At 46.1% G+C, this 8,419-nt stretch overlaps 9 non-coding genes across 9 annotated transcripts; 4 read left to right on the plus strand and 5 right to left on the minus strand.

Moving 5' to 3' along the window:
* Positions 1-954: 954 nt before the first annotated feature.
* TRNAG-GCC (transfer RNA glycine (anticodon GCC)) lies at positions 955-1,025 on the minus strand. The gene has a single exon. It is a non-coding gene; the product is annotated as a tRNA-Gly (tRNA).
* A 134-nt stretch (positions 1,026-1,159) lies between these two features.
* Positions 1,160-1,232, plus strand: TRNAK-CUU (transfer RNA lysine (anticodon CUU)). Its single transcript has one exon. It is a non-coding gene; the product is annotated as a tRNA-Lys (tRNA).
* A 1,343-nt stretch (positions 1,233-2,575) lies between these two features.
* Positions 2,576-2,646, minus strand: TRNAG-GCC (transfer RNA glycine (anticodon GCC)). Its single transcript has one exon. It is a non-coding gene; the product is annotated as a tRNA-Gly (tRNA).
* A 134-nt stretch (positions 2,647-2,780) lies between these two features.
* Positions 2,781-2,853, plus strand: TRNAK-CUU (transfer RNA lysine (anticodon CUU)). The gene has a single exon. It is a non-coding gene; the product is annotated as a tRNA-Lys (tRNA).
* A 1,343-nt stretch (positions 2,854-4,196) lies between these two features.
* Positions 4,197-4,267, minus strand: TRNAG-GCC (transfer RNA glycine (anticodon GCC)). The gene has a single exon. It is a non-coding gene; the product is annotated as a tRNA-Gly (tRNA).
* A 134-nt stretch (positions 4,268-4,401) lies between these two features.
* TRNAK-CUU (transfer RNA lysine (anticodon CUU)) lies at positions 4,402-4,474 on the plus strand. Its single transcript has one exon. It is a non-coding gene; the product is annotated as a tRNA-Lys (tRNA).
* A 1,343-nt stretch (positions 4,475-5,817) lies between these two features.
* Positions 5,818-5,888, minus strand: TRNAG-GCC (transfer RNA glycine (anticodon GCC)). Its single transcript has one exon. It is a non-coding gene; the product is annotated as a tRNA-Gly (tRNA).
* A 1,550-nt stretch (positions 5,889-7,438) lies between these two features.
* Positions 7,439-7,509, minus strand: TRNAG-GCC (transfer RNA glycine (anticodon GCC)). The gene has a single exon. It is a non-coding gene; the product is annotated as a tRNA-Gly (tRNA).
* Positions 7,510-7,643: 134 nt separating this feature from the next.
* Positions 7,644-7,716, plus strand: TRNAK-CUU (transfer RNA lysine (anticodon CUU)). Its single transcript has one exon. It is a non-coding gene; the product is annotated as a tRNA-Lys (tRNA).
* Positions 7,717-8,419: the final 703 nt, after the last annotated feature.

Here is an 8,419-nt window from a genome sequence, read left to right on the forward strand (position 1 = left end):
TGCAATTCCCCATCAGATAGATGGGCCGATAGATCCTTTCCGACAGACACGATCGGATTTCCGTTCGGATTTCCGATCACTACTATGCAAATCCATCAGAAAAACGATCGGAAATCAGATCGGACCTGCCGGAAATCATCTGTTCGACCCATCTATCTGACAGGCATTGGTATGGTGTGTATTAGGCTTTGCACTCCAAAGGTGCTCACATAGCAGTATGAGGAGGGCACTCTGCACACGGCCTGAGATTTAGCTGAGAGGATTGAAAAAAAGGAAGTTGCTCTTTCCCTTAACTTGTTTTTAGATGAGGTACTTCCCAACAAAAGTTACAAACCAAAAAGCCTTTCAGTCCCGGCAAGCAAAAAAAGTGGTTGCTTTCATTTGACTTAAGTTTGTTACTACTTTTTTTTCTGTACTTTTAGTATGTTTTCTTAATTGCTAGGTGCTGGGAAAGCAAGTTGTAGGTAAGCTGACACAACATCTCAACATCTACTGTGAGAAAACTCAGGACAAAAGTAGAATGAATGAGGGCCTAGAGAGAACGCTCCAAATTTGAGCAAGGCCCTGAGTAGAGTGCAAAGACAACAAGGCAAAAAGTTGTAAAACAACACCAGATGAGCAGATGCTGCTGACTTGGCATTTCCGAGGCTTTTCTAGACAGTTAAAAAGAAGCCTAATAGGTGAGTACTGGAGAGGGAGAGATTCTGCACGTCACTGGCACTGCTAGAAGACATGCAAGGCCTTTGGGCACGCAAGTGTCCCAAGGCTGCTTTAACTTGTGTGTCTTAGAGTCATGTTTGCTGGGTACTAGGGTCCCTCTTCTCGACTGTCAGCCAGCACTGTGGCCAAGTGCCACGGTGACTCTTGCAAATGTCCTTAAATGGCTTCTGGCCTGCAGAGATGTCTTAAGCTTGAGAAGTGCAAAGTGTGGAGGTGTGCCAAAATCCTAGCATTTGCATTGGCCGGGAATCGAACCCAGGCCTCCCGCGTGGCAGGCGAGAATTCTACCACTGAACCACCAATGCCTTGCCCTGTTGCTCGGTGCTGAAAAACGTGGCCAGCCAAATCAGGCCATACAAGATTGCCTTCTTCTGTGCGGATGGCAAAGGTGAGGCTGGCGCCATTTTGCAATTTTTGACATTTCAGCTCAAGCAAGCAAGCCCGGCTAGCTCAGTCGGTAGAGCATGAGACTCTTAATCTCAGGGTCGTGGGTTCGAGCCCCACGTTGGGCGATCAAAGCTTCTCCTTTTACTTTCTACTAGGCAGAGCTCCTCCAAAACGATTACAAACCATCACCAGGCCATCACTTCCTCTTTCACATGCCACTCCCCACTCCCTTTGCTAACAAACGAAAATGTCATCTCAGCTTTCCCCTTCACTTTTACTCACACAACCTCTTTTAACAACTTTTCAGCAAAAGTGCTTCACCACCCCAAGAAAGAGAAAAACACTCCTTCTTACAATCTTACTCATCTTTCCTATACTACTTTTCTTATCTGCTTTTCCCAGATTTCCGTTGGCTTTACTCCAGTCCTTTTGTCAAGGAGAGACTTACAATCAATCACTTGACAAGGAACAACCACCTGAAAGATACTCATTCTCGTATGCCTGGTGCACACCATGCAATTCCCCATCAGATAGATGGGACGATAGATCCTTTCCGACAGACACGATCGGATTTCCGTTCGGATTTCCGATCACTACTATGCAAATCCATCAGAAAAACGATCGGAAATCAGATCGGACCTGCCGGAAATCATCTGTTCGACCCATCTATCTGACAGGCATTGGTATGGTGTGTATTAGGCTTTGCACTCCAAAGGTGCTCACATAGCAGTATGAGGAGGGCACTCTGCACACGGCCTGAGATTTAGCTGAGAGGATTGAAAAAAAGGAAGTTGCTCTTTCCCTTAACTTGTTTTTAGATGAGGTACTTCCCAACAAAAGTTACAAACCAAAAAGCCTTTCAGTCCCGGCAAGCAAAAAAAGTGGTTGCTTTCATTTGACTTAAGTTTGTTACTACTTTTTTTTCTGTACTTTTAGTATGTTTTCTTAATGGCTAGGTGCTGGGAAAGCAAGTTGTAGGTAAGCTGACACAACATCTCAACATCTACTGTGAGAAAACTCAGAACAAAAGTAGAATGAATGAGGGCCTAGAGAGAACGCTCCAAATTTGAGCAAGGCCCTGAGTAGAGTGCAAAGACAACAAGGCAAAAAGTTGTAAAACAACACCAGATGAGCAGATGCTGCTGACTTGGCATTTCCGAGGCTTTTCTAGACAGTTAAAAAGAAGCCTAATAGGTGAGTACTGGAGAGGGAGAGATGCTGCACATCACTGGCACTGCTAGAAGACATGCAAGGCCTTTGGGCACGCAAGTGTCCCAAGGCTGCTTTAACTTGTGTGTCTTAGAGTCATGTTTGCTGGGTACTAGGGTCCCTCTTCTCGACTGTCAGCCAGCACTGTGGCCAAGTGCCACGGTGACTCTTGCAAATGTCCTTAAATGGCTTCTGGCCTGCAGAGATGTCTTAAGCTTGAGAAGTGCAAAGTGTGGAGGTGTGCCAAAATCCTAGCATTTGCATTGGCCGGGAATCGAACCCGGGCCTCCCGCGTGGCAGGCGAGAATTCTACCACTGAACCACCAATGCCTGGCCCTGTTGCTCGGTGCTGAAAAACGTGGCCAGCCAAATCAGGCCATACAAGATTGCCTTCTTCTGTGCGGATGGCAAAGGTGAGGCTGGCGCCATTTTGCAATTTTTGACATTTCAGCTCAAGCAAGCAAGCCCGGCTAGCTCAGTCGGTAGAGCATGAGACTCTTAATCTCAGGGTCGTGGGTTCGAGCCCCACGTTGGGCGATCAAAGCTTCTCCTTTTACTTTCTACTAGGCAGAGCTCCTCCAAAACGATTACAAACCATCACCAGGCCATCACTTCCTCTTTCACATGCCACTCCCCACTCCCTTTGCTAACAAACGAAAATGTCATCTCAGCTTTCCCCTTCACTTTTACTCACACAACCTCTTTTAACAACTTTTCAGCAAAAGTGCTTCACCACCCCAAGAAAGAGAAAAACACTCCTTCTTACAATCTTACTCATCTTTCCTATACTACTTTTCTTATCTGCTTTTCCCAGATTTCCGTTGGCTTTACTCCAGTCCTTTTGTCAAGGAGAGACTTACAATCAATCACTTGACAAGGAACAACCACCTGAAAGATACTCATTCTCGTATGCCTGGTGCACACCATGCAATTCCCCATCAGATAGATGGGCCGATAGATCCTTTCCGACAGACACGATCGGATTTCCGTTCGGATTTCCGATCACTACTATGCAAATCCATCAGAAAAACGATCGGAAATCAGATCGGACCTGCCGGAAATCATCTGTTCGACCCATCTATCTGACAGGCATTGGTATGGTGTGTATTAGGCTTTGCACTCCAAAGGTGCTCACATAGCAGTATGAGGAGGGCACTCTGCACACGGCCTGAGATTTAGCTGAGAGGATTGAAAAAAAGGAAGTTGCTCTTTCCCTTAACTTGTTTTTAGATGAGGTACTTCCCAACAAAAGTTACAAACCAAAAAGCCTTTCAGTCCCGGCAAGCAAAAAAAGTGGTTGCTTTCATTTGATTTAAGTTTGTTACTACTTTTTTTTCTGTACTTTTAGTATGTTTTCTTAATTGCTAGGTGCTGGGAAAGCAAGTTGTAGGTAAGCTGACACAACATCTCAACATCTACTGTGAGAAAACTCAGGACAAAAGTAGAATGAATGAGGGCCTAGAGAGAACGCTCCAAATTTGAGCAAGGCCCTGAGTAGAGTGCAAAGACAACAAGGCAAAAAGTTGTAAAACAACACCAGATGAGCAGATGCTGCTGACTTGGCATTTCCGAGGCTTTTCTAGACAGTTAAAAAGAAGCCTAATAGGTGAGTACTGGAGAGGGAGAGATGCTGCACGTCACTGGCACTGCTAGAAGACATGCAAGGCCTTTGGGCACGCAAGTGTCCCAAGGCTGCTTTAACTTGTGTGTCTTAGAGTCATGTTTGCTGGGTACTAGGGTCCCTCTTCTCGACTGTCAGCCAGCACTGTGGCCAAGTGCCACGGTGACTCTTGCAAATGTCCTTAAATGGCTTCTGGCCTGCAGAGATGTCTTAAGCTTGAGAAGTGCAAAGTGTGGAGGTGTGCCAAAATCCTAGCATTTGCATTGGCCGGGAATCGAACCCGGGCCTCCCGCGTGGCAGGCGAGAATTCTACCACTGAACCACCAATGCCTTGCCCTGTTGCTCGGTGCTGAAAAACGTGGCCAGCCAAATCAGGCCATACAAGATTGCCTTCTTCTGTGCGGATGGCAAAGGTGAGGCTGGCGCCATTTTGCAATTTTTGACATTTCAGCTCAAGCAAGCAAGCCCGGCTAGCTCAGTCGGTAGAGCATGAGACTCTTAATCTCAGGGTCGTGGGTTCGAGCCCCACGTTGGGCGATCAAAGCTTCTCCTTTTACTTTCTACTAGGCAGAGCTCCTCCAAAACGATTACAAACCATCACCAGGCCATCACTTCCTCTTTCACATGCCACTCCCCACTCCCTTTGCTAACAAACGAAAATGTCATCTCAGCTTTCCCCTTCACTTTTACTCACACAACCTCTTTTAACAACTTTTCAGCAAAAGTGCTTCACCACCCCAAGAAAGAGAAAAACACTCCTTCTTACAATCTTACTCATCTTTCCTATACTACTTTTCTTATCTGCTTTTCCCAGATTTCCGTTGGCTTTACTCCAGTCCTTTTGTCAAGGAGAGACTTACAATCAATCACTTGACAAGGAACAACCACCTGAAAGATACTCATTCTCGTATGCCTGGTGCACACCATGCAATTCCCCATCAGATAGATGGGCCGATAGATCCTTTCCGACAGACACGATCGGATTTCCGTTCGGATTTCCGATCACTACTATGCAAATCCATCAGAAAAACGATCGGAAATCAGATCGGACCTGCCGGAAATCATCTGTTCGACCCATCTATCTGACAGGCATTGGTATGGTGTGTATTAGGCTTTGCACTCCAAAGGTGCTCACATAGCAGTATGAGGAGGGCACTCTGCACACGGCCTGAGATTTAGCTGAGAGGATTGAAAAAAAGGAAGTTGCTCTTTCCCTTAACTTGTTTTTAGATGAGGTACTTCCCAACAAAAGTTACAAACCAAAAAGCCTTTCAGTCCCGGCAAGCAAAAAAAGTGGTTGCTTTCATTTGACTTAAGTTTGTTACTACTTTTTTTTCTGTACTTTTAGTATGTTTTCTTAATTGCTAGGTGCTGGGAAAGCAAGTTGTAGGTAAGCTGACACAACATCTCAACATCTACTGTGAGAAAACTCAGGACAAAAGTAGAATGAATGAGGGCCTAGAGAGAACGCTCCAAATTTGAGCAAGGCCCTGAGTAGAGTGCAAAGACAACAAGGCAAAAAGTTGTAAAACAACACCAGATGAGCAGATGCTGCTGACTTGGCATTTCCGAGGCTTTTCTAGACAGTTAAAAAGAAGCCTAATAGGTGAGTACTGGAGAGGGAGAGATGCTGCACGTCACTGGCACTGCTAGAAGACATGCAAGGCCTTTGGGCACGCAAGTGTCCCAAGGCTGCTTTAACTTGTGTGTCTTAGAGTCATGTTTGCTGGGTACTAGGGTCCCTCTTCTCGACTGTCAGCCAGCACTGTGGCCAAGTGCCACGGTGACTCTTGCAAATGTCCTTAAATGGCTTCTGGCCTGCAGAGATGTCTTAAGCTTGAGAAGTGCAAAGTGTGGAGGTGTGCCAAAATCCTAGCATTTGCATTGGCCGGGAATCGAACCCGGGTCTCCCGCGTGGCAGGCGAGAATTCTACCACTGAACCACCAATGCCTTGCCCTGTTGATCGGTGCTGAAAAACGTGGCCAGCCAAATCAGGCCATACAAGATTGCCTTCTTCTGTGCGGATGGCAAAGGTGAGGCTGACGCCATTTTGCAATTTTTGACATTTCAGCTCAAGCAAGCAAGCCCGGCTAGCTCAGTCGGTAGAGCATGAGACTCTTAATCTCAGGGTCGTGGGTTTGAGCCCCATGTTGGGCGATCAAAGCTTCTCCTTTTACTTTCTACTAGGCAGAGCTCCTCCAAAACGATTACAAACCATCACCAGGCCATCACTTCCTCTTTCACATGCCACTCCCCACTCCCTTTGCTAACAAACGAAAATGTCATCTCAGCTTTCCCCTTCACTTTTACTCACACAACCTCTTTTAACAACTTTTCAGCAAAAGTGCTTCACCACCCCAAGAAAGAGAAAAACACTCCTTCTTACAATCTTACTCATCTTTCCTATACTACTTTTCTTATCTGCTTTTCCCAGATTTCCGTTGGCTTTACTCCAGTCCTTTTGTCAAGGAGAGACTTACAATCAATCACTTGACAAGGAACAACCACCTGAAAGATACTCATTCTCGTATGCCTGGTGCACACCATGCAATTCCCCATCAGATAGATGGGCCGATAGATCCTTTCCGACAGACACGATCGGATTTCCGTTCGGATTTCCGATCACTACTATGCAAATCCATCAGAAAAACGATCGGAAATCAGATCGGACCTGCTGGAAATCATTTGTTCGACCCATCTATCTGACAGGCATTGGTATGGTGTGTATTAGGCTTTGCACTCCAAAGGTGCTCACATAGCAGTATGAGGAGGGCACTCTGCACACGGCCTGAGATTTAGCTGAGAGGATTGAAAAAAAGGAAGTTGCTCTTTCCCTTAACTTGTTTTTAGATGAGGTACTTCCCAACAAAAGTTACAAACCAAAAAGCCTTTCAGTCCCGGCAAGCAAAAAAAGTGGTTGCTTTCATTTGACTTAAGTTTGTTACTACTTTTTTTTCTGTACTTTTAGTATGTTTTCTTAATTGCTAGGTGCTGGGAAAGCAAGTTGTAGGTAAGCTGACACAACATCTCAACATCTACTGTGAGAAAACTCAGGACAAAAGTAGAATGAATGAGGGCCTAGAGAGAACGCTCCAAATTTGAGCAAGGCCCTGAGTAGAGTGCAAAGACAACAAGGCAAAAAGTTGTAAAACAACACCAGATGAGCAGATGCTGCTGACTTGGCATTTCCGAGGCTTTTCTAGACAGTTAAAAAGAAGCCTAATAGGTGAGTACTGGAGAGGGAGAGATGCTGCACGTCACTGGCACTGCTAGAAGACATGCAAGGCCTTTGGGCACGCAAGTGTCCCAAGGCTGCTTTAACTTGTGTGTCTTAGAGTCATGTTTGCTGGGTACTAGGGTCCCTCTTCTCGACTGTCAGCCAGCACTGTGGCCAAGTGCCACGGTGACTCTTGCAAATGTCCTTAAATGGCTTCTGGCCTGCAGAGATGTCTTAAGCTTGAGAAGTGCAAAGTGTGGAGGTGTGCCAAAATCCTAGCATTTGCATTGGCCGGGAATCGAACCCGGGCCTCCCGCGTGGCAGGCGAGAATTCTACCACTGAACCACCAATGCCTTGCCCTGTTGCTCGGTGATGAAAAACGTGGCCAGCCAAATCAGGCCATACAAGATTGCCTTCTTCTGTGCGGATGGCAAAGGTGAGGCTGGCGCCATTTTGCAATTTTTGACATTTCAGCTCAAGCAAGCAAGCCCGGCTAGCTCAGTCGGTAGAGCATGAGACTCTTAATCTCAGGGTCGTGGGTTCGAGCCCCACGTTGGGCGATCAAAGCTTCTCCTTTTACTTTCTACTAGGCAGAGCTCCTCCAAAACGATTACAAACCATCACCAGGCCATCACTTCCTCTTTCACATGCCACTCCCCACTCCCTTTGCTAACAAACGAAAATGTCATCTCAGCTTTCCCCTTCACTTTTACTCACACAACCTCTTTTAACAACTTTTCAGCAAAAGTGCTTCACCACCCCAAGAAAGAGAAAAACACTCCTTCTTACAATCTTACTCATCTTTCCTATACTACTTTTCTTATCTGCTTTTCCCAGATTTCCGTTGGCTTTACTCCAGTCCTTTTGTCAAGGAGAGACTTACAATCAATCACTTGACAAGGAACAACCACCTGAAAGATACTCATTCTCGTATGCCTGGTGCACACCATGCAATTCCCCATCAGATAGATGGGCCGATAGATCCTTTCCGACAGACACGATCGGATTTCCGTTCGGATTTCCGATCACTACTATGCAAATCCATCAGAAAAACGATCGGAAATCAGATCGGACCTGCCGGAAATCATCTGTTCGACCCATCTATCTGACAGGCATTGGTATGGTGTGTATTAGGCTTTGCACTCCAAAGGTGCTCACATAGCAGTATGAGGAGGGCACTCTGCACACGGCCTGAGATTTAGCTGAGAGGATTGAAAAAAAGGAAGTTGCTCTTTCCCTTAACTTGTTTTTAGATGAGGTACT

Source organism: Hyperolius riggenbachi, chromosome 4 (assembly GCF_040937935.1).
Source record: "Hyperolius riggenbachi isolate aHypRig1 chromosome 4, aHypRig1.pri, whole genome shotgun sequence".
In the NCBI taxonomy this organism is placed as follows: Eukaryota; Metazoa; Chordata; class Amphibia; order Anura; family Hyperoliidae; genus Hyperolius; species Hyperolius riggenbachi.